This window comes from Mercenaria mercenaria, unplaced genomic scaffold (genome assembly GCF_021730395.1).
Source record: "Mercenaria mercenaria strain notata unplaced genomic scaffold, MADL_Memer_1 contig_4947, whole genome shotgun sequence".
Classification (NCBI taxonomy): domain Eukaryota; kingdom Metazoa; phylum Mollusca; class Bivalvia; order Venerida; family Veneridae; genus Mercenaria; species Mercenaria mercenaria.
In genome coordinates, this window is record NW_026463218.1 from 27363 (window position 1) to 40904 (window position 13542).

General features: G+C 33.3%; 1 protein-coding gene across 3 annotated transcripts in view; it reads right to left on the minus strand.

Annotated features, from left to right (window-relative positions):
- Window positions 1-202: 202 nt before the first annotated feature.
- LOC128554332 (uncharacterized) overlaps window positions 203-13542 on the minus strand; it is a 39796-nt gene continuing 26456 nt past the window's right edge. For all 3 annotated transcript variants that reach the window (XM_053535603.1, XM_053535602.1, XM_053535605.1), the window contains exons 16-17: window positions 11306-11443; window positions 203-5526 (exon numbers count right to left, since the gene is read on the minus strand). The gene's annotated coding sequence lies outside the window, so the exon portion shown is untranslated. The remainder of the gene's footprint in view (window positions 5527-11305; window positions 11444-13542) is intronic.

The window sequence follows — 13542 nt, forward strand, 5'->3', positions numbered from 1 at the left end:
CATAACTCTGACCTAGGAGTGTGAGCTCCCAATGAAACCACAGCTGCACAACTTCCCGTGCTGAATAACAACCCTGTAAGGTTTGATGACTCTGGTTGAGATATGCACGACACAAATTCGGACGGACGGACTGACAAGAGCAAACTGTTTTTTGTTTTTGTTTTTTGTTTGTTTTTAAGGAGAGCACAAAAATGGAGACAACTCTGCTAAAACTTTATTGTAGGCTTAGGTGACTATGTAACTATTATCTCCTGCAAACCCTGCACTTTTTACATATAGGCTGAAAAAAACATGCATAATTACTATAGTGGTCAGTATTATGAAAAGGAAAATATATAAAAATCAAATCAAGAAATGCTCTGAGGAAAGTGTGATATTTTTACCGTAAGTGATGGCGTAACGTCATTTATTCGTAGAAAAAACGGAAAACGTAGAATAAAGCCTGGATTCGGCGCACGGAAATGAAAATAATTTTATGAATAAATCGAAACCTATAAGTAAATTAACTGCAATGGCACTGTTGCTATATTTCTAAAGTCAAAATATAATATTAAAACATATGACACGTTAAAAAATCAAATTAATGTCTTAAAATTAGTGTGAAATGTCCGGTTTACTTTATTCATGGTCAAATATCTCAAAATTAAGCACACGGACCTATACATTTTATTTCACCAAATTATAGGTCATGTGATTATTTACAACTGTGAGAAGTTTCATAAAAATCTACATTTTAGAAAAATTTCTATTTGCGAAAATGTTATGAAAGTTAAGTTTCCAATAGACTCACTTTATGAAATTTTGCGTGAGGTCGGATGTTTTCAAATCAGTCTAGCAAAAAATAAAGCACACGACCCTATCTTCTTTATTTGCTGAGTTTTCTGGGTATATTCTGAAGTTTTGAAAAATCAGAGTTTTATCAAATTCTACATTGTAGAAAAAATTTCGATCCAAACGTGCAGAACTACCTTAAAACACACACAATTTCACAAGGTAAAATTTGTTTAGAAAGCGACTGCAAAAACAGAACAATCTTTGCTTCCCATTTGTATGTGTCAAACTATAGGAAAAACATCTAGAAATATTAGAAAATTAAAAAAAACAAAAACAAATTCAATACTATTAGTTGGATGACTGTGTTATCATGTATAGTAGGTAACAAAGATAGCTTACTTTTACATTGCACTGACCAGTATAACATGGACAGGATAATTATTGACAAACGGTGTTCACTCAACAATTTCACTCTTGTAACAGATTGTTTCCTTTGTGTAAATAGCGTTTAGGGTAAGTCTCTACCTTTTGGAACACTTTTATGAACGGCCACTATTTTGGTACATTAGTTTTCATACTGCCAGCTGAAGATCAAACGCTAACGTCGGCCAAAAGGTAATTCCCTTTAGATTTTAGACGACACTGGTAAGCGTTCTACTTATGTTTTGGTTTGCTTCGAAATACATAACTCCAAAACGGGACTAATTAATGCTACGTTTATTCACTACTTAACTCAAGTTAACTGGTTTTACAATATCATACATGCAAAAATATTGTAATGTAAGGCATGCGTAAGTACAGTGTCAACTGTATTGCAACTGTCAAAAAGGATGACACCCAAAGAAATAGTAGCATATTTTGTTTTTCAATTGTCTATGCTATTAGTAACATGTTACAAAATGTTACTTTTAACGTTTGTTCAAGTAACTAAAATGAAAGTTGCATTTGAGCTAGACCCTTATCTAGGCATAGGAAATACAGGTCAATATAATTGCATCTTTATTAATCCTACCTGTCAGGTATTACAATACCTGTTCATAAATGTAACATTTCGATAAAATCAAACACATATGAATATATTCTAGTTGTCTTTGTTGTTAAAAAATAATGATAATCCTTTTCATTTTCCATTTAATTGTGTAATTGCAAGGGAAGTAAACTGACAGATATTCCGCTTGGAAGTATTTTGCTTATTAAAGGCAAGAGTTGTCACTCTTTGTTGGTACAGCTTTAAATATTCAGTATCAAACCTTCAGTTATTGATATAAACTTAACTTTCATAACAATCATTTTTGGTCATCTGAAGGATTTTATTTAACGTTTTTCTCTTAAATGCTACATGTATTCAATTTTCATTTTTGTTCAATTTCTTTATTTCACTCAGAGCAAAGATAATAACATTAACGCATGGCGAAGAGGTTCCACATCCCGCGAAATAATCTTGGATAGCGGAGACGTCAAGTGACTTATTCTGCTCATCTAATTCTCGATTCAGAGTGTCAGAATTCAGTGTAACACCGTTCTTTTGTATAATTTCGATTCTGAAATATATATTTTTTTTTATAAAAATAGTAGACCAGTTATCTGATCACTCTTTCTCGGCGCCTGTATAGTGCCTTATAACAATGTCGCCGTGACGTTAATCTTGCCACGTTTTAATAAAAAGTATGGAATTTTTTACATTAGAATTATTTGTTACACGCACACCATGAAAACTCTTAGAACAAGTACGAGTATGTGTTTTTTTAAAGAACCGTTATTTTTGTCAACAAAAATGAAATACAGATTAAAAATCTGACAATTAAATAAATAAAAAAATATATACACACACAGGTGATTTCTATAAGTTAAATACATAAATAAGGAGAGCACATAACAAAGACAATACCACGTAGTACACGAGATTTTATGTCTAAAAATCAAAGGACCATTACTCAGTAAAAAATCTTTAATCGTAAAATACTTATAATAAATGCATAACAAAAAATAAAAGGTAAGGGTAGGTTTCCCAGAAACAGAGCACCCCGAACACAGCCAGATAGTCATGCATCGCAAAGTAGGCCTGCAACAAAAAGGACTTCAGGTGTGCTAGTCTTTGTGTACGTTCGAATGCTATGGGTAACCGTTTGAAAATTTTGAAGGCTGTGTTTTTTAACATGGTTTTACCTGCTGCATATTAATCATTATTTTCACACCAATAATTCCTACAGTTGCATTCAAATGCCATCAACAGCATAATGAAAAATAGTGCGGACATAACTCTAATAACTTTGATAATATGCACATTGCTCTGTCAGTGATGAGAAAATGTCGTGGTAGACGCACACATGAAGCTGCGGATATATTCTTCCCAAAGACTTTCGGGGAGCATAAATATACGAAGATAATAAAGAAAAATTCTAAAGAACTATCGATGTCTGAGACCCCATATTAACATAAGAAAATACAACAATAACAAGAGGGCCATAATGGCCCTATATCGCTCACCTGAGTACCATTGCTCTTAATGATAAGATCAAGTTTTGACATAGATCACATAAGCATATTCATTAAATATCATCAGGATAAATATTTTCTTGTAACAGTCCCTTTTGACCTATGGGTCACATACTAGTCAAGGCCAATCTCCATATCAAGTCTGAGGGTCCTAGGCTCAAATGTTGCATTTTTGTACAAGCGTGACTATTTCTTACCCTGGAAGGCTTAAATAACATTTTAAACCAATCTCATTAGATGCTGCTGAGGTATATTCATTTACATAAAATAAAGGGAGGTAATTTGTCATAAATTCAGTCAAAAGTTATCTACCCTGATTGTCCGAGTCCATCTGATGGCATAAATGACATTTCAAATCAGTATCTTCATTGGTTACTGTGATACACCCATTTTAATTTGAAACAAAGGGAGGTAATTTGACATAAAATCAGTCCATAGTTATCTACCCTGATTGTCTCAGTCCAACTAATGACAATAATGAAATTTCAAATGATCTCTATAAGTACTTACTGAGATAAATCCATTTTTATTAAAATCAGGGGAGGTAATCATGCATTGGTATATGCATGTAGAAGATACAGAGTACAAGCTTTTTACAACAATATGTAAGAAAAGTATTCATATCGATAAACGATCAATCAAGAGTTATCTAACATGACTATTTCTTACCATGGAAGACATAAATAATGTTTCAAACCAATCTCATTAGAAGCTGTTAGGTATATTCATTTACATAAAAATAAAGGGCAGTAATTTGTCATAATTCAGTCAAACGTTATTTACCCTGATTGTCCAAGTCAATCTGATGGCATAAATGAAATTTCAGATCAGTATCTTCATTAGTTATGGAGATATACCCATTTTAATTTGAAATAAACGGAGGTAAGTTGACATAAAATCAGTCCATAGTTATCTACCTTGATTGTCTCAGTCCAACTAATGACAAATAATGAAATTTCAAATGAGTTCTATAAGTACTTACTGATATAAATCCATTTTGATTAAAATCAGGGGAAGTAATCAGATATAAAATAACTCCGGACCCTATGACTGGTTTTGACATATTCTTCATAGAATCCAAGATTTATTGTTGTTGAAGATATTTTGCAAGTTTGTATCAAATCAAACCATAAATGAAGTCTCTATATGGCTGCAAAAGCCAAAATAGCAAATTTTTGACATTTAAGGGGCCATAACTCTGGAACCCATGACGGGATCTGGCCAGTTTTCGAAAGGAACCGAGATATTATGCCAATACAAGTTGTGTGTAAGTTTAATTAAAGCTGATTGCAAAATGTTGTCTCTATCGTGTTCACAAGCCAAAAATAGCAAATTTTGGACCTTTAAGGGGCCATAACTCTGGAACCCATGATGGGATCTGGCCAGTTTTCGAAAGGAACCGAGATATTATGCCAATACAAGTTGTGTGCAAGATTGATAAAAGCTGATTGCAAAATGTTGTCTCTATCGTGTTCACAAGCAAACAATAGCAAATTCTGGCCCTTTAAGGGGCCATAACTCTGGAACCCATGTCGGGATCTGGCCAGTTTTCGAAAGGAATCGAGATATCACGTCAATACAAGTTGTGTGCACGTTTGATTAAAGTTGAATGCAAAATGTGGTCTCTACCATGTTCACAAGCCAAAAATAGCATATTTTGGCCCTTTAAGGGGCCATAACTCTAGAACCCATGATGGGATCTGGCAAGTTTTCGAAAGGAACCGAGATATTATGCCAATATAAGTTGTGTGCAAGTCTGATTAAAATTGATTGGAAACTGTGGTTTTTATCGTGTTCACAAGAAATTGTGAACGGACGACGGACGGACGACGGACGAAGGGCGATCACAAAAACTCACCTTGTCACTACGTGACAGGTGAGCTGATAAAAAAAATTTCACTGCAGTGACATGGTGTCTAGCTGCGACATGTAATGCACAAAATAGTAAACAATTAAAATAAATAGTGAATAAAGAATCATTCATCCAGTAGTTCATGTAGCAATGTATGTCATGACATTTCAATATCAAACCACGACAGTTTTAGCAAATAAATAGAGCAGCCATTCAATTAAATAGCAAACAAATCAATACAAACACAAATATTTATACATGTACAGTCTATGTTCATGTCATTAAGAACAGTTACCACATCAGACAGAAACTCATTAAAAACTTATAACACTTGATGCAAACTTCACAACAATCTCTCTTCCGTCCTTCTATTTAGGTGAGTCGTCTTTAGAAAATGATAACCCCTAAAAATGAGAAAAAATACAATACAGAAATAACTTTTCACAACAGTAACATTAACAAAAAAAAGAGTAAAATTAAGTATTCGCTCATAATCACATTCGACCGAGAGTTTATGACAAAAGACATTTTGCCTAAGTTTGGTTACTATTGCTCATTGAAATGTAGATGCTAGAGTAGACACAAACTAAATGTGGACGACGGCGGGCAGACAACAAGCAACTGATATCCAACGAACCAAACAATCTGACCATGAGCATTTCGTGATACGGTGATGAGTTGAATTCATATATTATTCTTAGTTTTATCGTTTAAAATGCCATACATTATTCCTAGTTTTATCGTACAAAATACCATACAATGTTCTAGCTTTCTTCGTACAAAATACCACACATTAATCTTACTTCTATATTACAAAACATTTTCAGTTCTTTTGATTGAAATACCATACGTTGTAGTTTTACCTTACCAAACAGCCTTTATTCGTTTGCACAAACTACTACACATTATTCTTAGTTTTATCAAACACAATAGCATATCATAATACAAATGTCTTATAATAAAAGATGAATCTTTTGAATTGCAAAATAAAATTCAGGAGAAGGTATTTTGAGTACTGTTATTGATATTGCATGATATGCATAAAATACCATCACTTACAGACGTAAAATGTATCAAATTACACTGTATGCCACTTAAGCCTTTTATGTGCGTTTATTGGAGCAGATATATTTTATAAAACAATTCCCGTGACTAAGATTTGGCCATATACAGTTTACTTGCCGATTTGCTGAATGAAAAAAAAAACGGTGGTAAAGTCACATTCCGTCGGTTGTTAAAATAATTTATCATGCAACTACTATGCAAAGTGCCTGATATCACTTGCCTGATATTTTATTTTGTTATCAGGTCATTGACCTGATATCAAAATAAAGCTCCTCCCATATTGACAGTCTAGTTTTTACATCAGTTTCCTTCCAGACTGAATTTTATTACAGAGTCCAGTTTCAATGTTGCACAACTTTTTTACTAAATAGATTCTGTAATCTCAACAAATTTCCTTGAATATGGTTGTCTCTAATTTTATCACACAGACAATAGCACTGAATGACGTCATTGTGAAACGTTCATCATGACATCACAATGTTTACATGGATCGATTCTTGGAAAGGTTTACAATACACTTGACAATGTATGATATACTTATTCTTGATTTATGCCTTATTTAAGGCATGCACATTTTATTAAGTATTTGCAAAAGTGTTTGTGTTACTTATTATTCTTGAATCAGTTTATTATAATTCTTGGATCAGTGTAAATTTAGTGATTTTAAAAACTTTAAAGTCTGGAACTGGAAGTGAAATTTTCAGCGCACTGGACATGTAGTTGTCTGAGTCAAATGTTGTATAATATGGAAATAAAGCATGTTCTTTTTTTTTTTTTTTTTTGGGGTTGGATTTAACGTCGCACCGACACATGATAGGTCATATGGCGACTTCCAGCTTTGATGGTGGAGGAAGACCCCAGGTGCCCCTTCGTGCATTATTTCATCACGAGCGGGCACCCGGGTAGAACCGCCGACCTTCCGTAAGCTAGCTGGATGGCTTCCTTACATGAAGAATTCAACGCCCCGAGTGAGGCTCGAACCCACATCGATAAGGGGCAAGTGATTTGAAGTCAGCGACCTTAACCACTCGGCCACGGAGGCCCCCAAAACATGTTCTGGTTTTTTCAAGATGATGATTTTTTATTTTTACGCAGGTAAATAATTATTTCATTGTTATTTTTTTACAAGAATATCAGAAAGTCAAAAACATTCAATATGGCAGCCGTATTGTTTCGTTCAGAGTTTCAGGGGCGGATGAATTTTCAAATCCGTAAAATATAAATTTAATTTTTTGCTTCAGAAGACATTTTTTTTACGAAATAAGAGAAGAAAACATATGTTTTTCTAGGCAGTTTGTATGAGTTTCATGATAAATAGAATAACAAGCTATTGTCTTTTGATATCAATGTTATCAGGTCGAGGCTGATATGGGCTGGAAGGGGTGAGGGAATCTCTATTTGTAGTCCAACCCCTTTGTTATATTGTACAGTTTGTAAAAATGTATGTACTATTTGTATTGCTTTCAATTTTACAGTTTAATAGATTTCCGCGAAGCCGGTGCTAGGGGACATCAGGGGTATGCTAACTTCAACGTCTTAAACATTCCGAGTCTGGAATTATTTGGTTACTTTCTTTGCTTCCTACAGATCTTCTTATAGATTTAATTGGTAGCAGTGAGCAATGAAATATTACTAAACTTCCTAGTTTGCCCTTTGATAATGTTCCAGCATGAGCCAATGTTTTATATGCTTCTACATCTATATCTGTTTGTGTATCAAACTAGAGAATTTCGTACCTTCTTGTTAATGCCCCGTCACACTTGAAATATTTTAGGTTTTCTGTAATAAACAAAAGGTTTTATAATTGTATTACCAATATATTTGCTCATTTGACGTACCCTTACTATAAGTATGAAACGGAAGGGCTTTGCATGATTACAATAATGTCAGAGGTCATATTAAATGTCAAGCATTGCACATTTCACTACTTCTCATGAAAAACTCAAACTAACCCAGTATGAAACCATATCGATAGGTAGGGTGCGTGCTATGCTTCAAAAGGATCTTCTTATAGATATTACTAATTAACTAATTATCACAAAAGTAGTCTGTAAGTGCCATGTGACGGCTGAAAAATATATCTCCGTATTCGGACTCTTCTATAAAAAGATTCTTCGGGAGCTTAGAACACAACCAATCGAAAAAATAGCAGGCTTAGTTTGATGTTGTCTGTCCATGAGAGTTTATGAATGTGCTACACCTCTCATGCCCCACTAGCACCTGTTTAAGTGAAAATCTGCTACACCAATAATTTGAATGTACTGACAGTAGTTTAACAGTTTGAGTGAATCGCCTTTTAAATGACACAACTCGGGGACCATTAATGACAGATATTGAGGCAAAGTCTGCTAATGGCCCATTTTATCTGCTCGTGACCTTGAACTGTTGTTCCCTATAGAACCAGCGTAATCAAAACGTTTTTATGGACCTTCGGGTTGCAATACATATTCAAGGTAGGTACTAATTTTGCGATACGATTGTTATATTGCTGTATAGACAATTTAGTGTGTTATTTGAAACGGCAAAGCGTACGGACCATCTTCTGTTTGTATCCTGTATTAAGACAGTTTTCACTTAAGAAGAGTTTTAAACATTCCACGGCCATGTGTTTTGACGAATCGCAATAATTTGATCACGTTTTGGTAAAGGGTCACCCAATAATCATTTATGAAAAAAGATTTCAAAATCAGGCAAGCCGTTTCTGACAAGAAGATTTTAAACGTTCCTTTATATAAATAAGAGAATCACCCAAGGAACATTTTTTTGAAATTATATTAAAATCGGACAAGCGGTTTGGAAGTATCGTTGGAAAAGTTTTCTATTTTTAGTTCATATGGCACATAGTGCAGTGCAGCGGAACCGTTTTAACAAGTTTGAAAGGAAACTATCCAAGGTACCCGGTCCACAAATAAGCAAGTTCTATATAACAGTGCTATTAAAATATATTAAATATTGATGCCTTGTAAGCTCATATAATTTTGATATCATTTGAAAGTGTTTTGTCTACTGAAAAAGAAAATATAAATTACATGACAAAATATGTTCTAGAATTTCTATTTTTCACTTTATAGTTTTCAATAATACTTCAACAGAAATCCAGTTATAACAGTGTAAGATTTATCATTTCGCAGTCAAAAACATGACTGTAGCCATTCGTGTATATTATTATGGTCATCTTTTACTAATTTACTAATTCTTGTTCTGCAGACACAACTATTTCAAATGATACAAAAATACATGGGGTCACCAGGCATCCAAATGTTATCTCTCTGTGGATCTAATACATTAAGGAACATCCATGCCAATTTAACGGACGACGGGCAAAGACAGTGAGTGATTACAATAGCTTAGATTAAGCAAGTTGTGATCTGGTGAGCAAATAATGAAACCGTCCGTGATATCTGACAGAACGTGTATTTTTCATTAAGTCAACCCATCAGCCAGCTGTGATATACTGTTTAAATTATTAGTGCGATATGTAGTATAAATGTACATATCACGACTTTCTATGGCATGCTACTAATATAACGGACCGCAGTGAAATAAGAGGAAATCACTTTTCTCTATTTTGTGTTATCCTTGGTATTCATGTATATTTCTTGGCCTATTTAACACATGTATATCGTTCTATATCACTGTTGTTACATTATCTATGCGTCATGTTACTATGTTTTGTTGCACACCTATTACCAAAACAAATCTTTCAACAGTTTTTCGACTTTTCAGCTGCTCCTAGGAGAAATCTTGCGGTGTTTTGGACTATTTTAATATTTATTCAAATATTTAATTGACGACGACAGCATTTCAAGTTTATTTGATTCGTAAGTTCTTTACATGTCCTGTATTTATCTGTCGTCCATATTCATTGGTTTAATTTAAAACGTGATTTCTTATTGGTCGGAATAGTTTATTTAACGACGCGCAAGGGTTTTCGCGCCACTTCTTGAAAATTCTTGAGATCGTGTCACAATCTCGTATAAAATTATCCCCACCCACCCCTCTCAATTAAGCCCATACTTAAAGTTTGAAAAGAGGATGTTACCTTTGTATTTAGTAAGTTATGAGCCATAGCATTTATTATTGACAAGCATGCTGCATTGTGTTAAGTTATTGCTTATTTGTTTTATTTGAATTACATGTTAAATGACAAAGTTTAATATGTCTTTAAATCATGCAATATTTCATCGTTATTCATCATTATTTTCTTTCAATTTTCACATTTTCACATTGTTCCATTTATTCTTCTGACACTACTTTGTCATTTACATTGTAATACACTTACATTGCTTTTCTTTAATATTGATAAGAATTTGTTATGTAGTATATTGTAACCTTAAAGGTTTTGAATTGGAAATGTGTATGGATTGCATTTATGATACACATGATGGACAATGGTGAAATTGCGCGTTTCTCAAAGTTGAGATGTTATAACCGTGTTTAAGGGTACATATATTTAGTGATGGATAGTTCTTTGACAGTGATGTAACGGATCATGTTACATATATAAATAATGACAGTGATTTGAAGTGTAATGATTGTGGAAATAGTGCTTGATACCGCGAACTGAATAAAAGTGATGTGTGAATCATAGACACTAAGATATAGTTATAATGAGATCAGAGACATGGCGGGTTGTGATGATTATTTGTAATTGTGTTTGTGTTATAACTAAGGTTCAAATTATTTGATTGACTTTTGAACTTGAGTTTACTAATGTGACACGTCATTCATTCATTAAATTTAATAATATAGTTGACGTCTTTCTTATTCTCTTTATGCAAGGAGTAAATTAGTTTAGTCTGATTCATTTTCTGTAAAATTTCGTCATAAGATTACACGACCTGTCACAAATATGTTTTATTCCCTTACGTTATATGCAGGAGTATTTTTAAATATTTTGGCAAGGCATTGTAGTGTTAAATTGTGTATAAAATAACAATAAATTTTATATTAAAAGCTGTGCGTTAGAATAGTTCCTTTCTGCTGAGTAAAGAAAAACAGAAACGTAGGATAGTTACATGATTCTTGTAGAAGAAAGACACGCACCGGTTCAAGATTTGACGAGACCTTAACTGTATTATGTTATTGACACACAGATGGATAAATACTAAACCAAACCTTTGGTTGCGGAATTTTATTCTCTTGGCACCATTCTGAGAACGACTGTTCAATGATATCGGACAGATGAGAATCTGTCACACTACTGTACACCCTAACATACTGTTCAGCAAAGGTATCCGGCAGTACAAACGAAACCTACATAAAGATACAAAACAATTGGTGTTATGACATAAGCGATCACTATGTGCTTTCATTACTTTGTTTCTTTGAAAGACTTTTGTCAATAATCAAAAAAAAAAAAAAAATTGTAACAAATAATAGAATGTTTTTTTAATCTTTCTATTTGAACCTTTGTAAACTCCATATTTCCACCACCATTTGGGTCGGTCTTTTGAAAGACGTTTAGGCCAACATTTTTTTATTTTCTGGTTTACGGGAGATTTTTCAAAAAATTAGGGTGGGGGGGGGGGGGGGACAAATAAAAATAAAAATAAAAGTCCCAATTTTGAGCAGTCGACCAAATAAATAAAAATAAAACATCCAAAAGGATACAATATTTTTATTTTTTGTAAACCACAGAAAACAAAAGCTTGCAAGCTTAAATTGCATACACACTCACAAATGACCTATTCTGAACTAGTTTATATCTCATCATCTCAGTATACTGTTGTTTTCTTTATGTGTAGCTTGTATGAGTAATGCCATTTTCAAAGTCACCAAGGATATGCACTATTTGTGTTTTTGTATGTATCTATTTTGAAGTAAAAATAGACTTGTGTAAACATTTTTCATTATCAAATATACATATACCACAGTTGACATTATCATATCATAAGACCACTGCATAATGTTTATTATTTAAACATGAATAAAAACTGCTTTAAAATGGGTATATGCAATGACTACTTTAGGTCTGCATCCTGCATATATGCATATTGATTGGCAGGAGATGGAGTCTTCAAAGACAGGCATTGTCATACTAGAAATGAAAAATTATGAATTGATAAATATTATGCACATTCAGTGACACTGGCTTTAAAATTAAATTGCTTTGGGTAAGTTTCAGCGGCTTGAATATTGTTTTATATTTTGCTGACTGTCAGTGCCACCTATATTGTACGACAAGCCAAAACAATCTGAATTTTGGATCAGCTAAAATGTGTACAAAATAACAACCTTATCCGCCGATGTTTAGACAACATTATCGGAGATTTATAAGACTCTTCACTGAGATTGGACTTGGAATTAATAAGTTATGAGTCCGTAAAAACATTTATTACTGGATATGTCATTATGTGTTCCTCTGTGTCAAAGGCACATGTGGCATATAGTGTCTGAATGTTTGTCCCAAACATACTTTCAAAGGGTCGTCTTACAGATTTTGTTGGTATACTTTTAATATTAAGTGAACATGACAATATATTGCTCGGAGTTTCATGTTTCATAATTATCTTTTGAGTTATAGTACCTGGCTAGAACTTGATCCTAGGAAATTTTGAGATAATCTTTTATATATGGCCAAAATCTCCACTGAATTAGATTGCCCGTCACAAATATTAAACAACCGTTAATCTGACGGTCCAATTATTTTGACTAGTTTGAATCTTTTATCACATGTACCATTGTCAAGCATTTGCAGGGGCATGTCATTTTACATTGAAATTGCACTTTGTTTTGAACAGAACTACTGAATATAGTGGTATTAAATAGTTAGTTTTTCTTCTCTAACCCTCAAGACTTCAAAGTAAAAAAAAAATATGTTTTAAATAGCAAGTTGATACTCACTTTTGCTCTTCCATTTTGCCATTTCTTTGGTTTCTTTCCTTTTTTATCAATTGTGGTATTTTTCTGACAGTCCCACATGAATTCGATCGTTGTCCAATTATAATATACAGACAACAAATCTTGTACATGTGATACGCCAGATTTTTCAACATCTGGACAGCTTTGATACTGATAGTGAAGGCCATTTTTCGTAGGTGATTACTCCTAATGTTGAGCTTTAGGTGCCGTAATTTCTACTCGGATCCAATTTCTTTACAACACTTGTTATCTCTGCCAACTCATTCCAAAGATTATTGTCTGTAAACTTGTATATTTTTCCAATTTAATTTCACACAATTTACATTTATGCAGGCCGCCATTTTTCATGCGTCTACTGATCTAGATTAAAAACCTCTACCATACAGTTAAACTTTTATTTTTGGCAGCAGCAATTACGGACGGTCGGCGGGTAAAATGAAAATAAAAGTACTGAAAATGACTTTTATTTTTATTTTGTTTTGGCAAAAAAT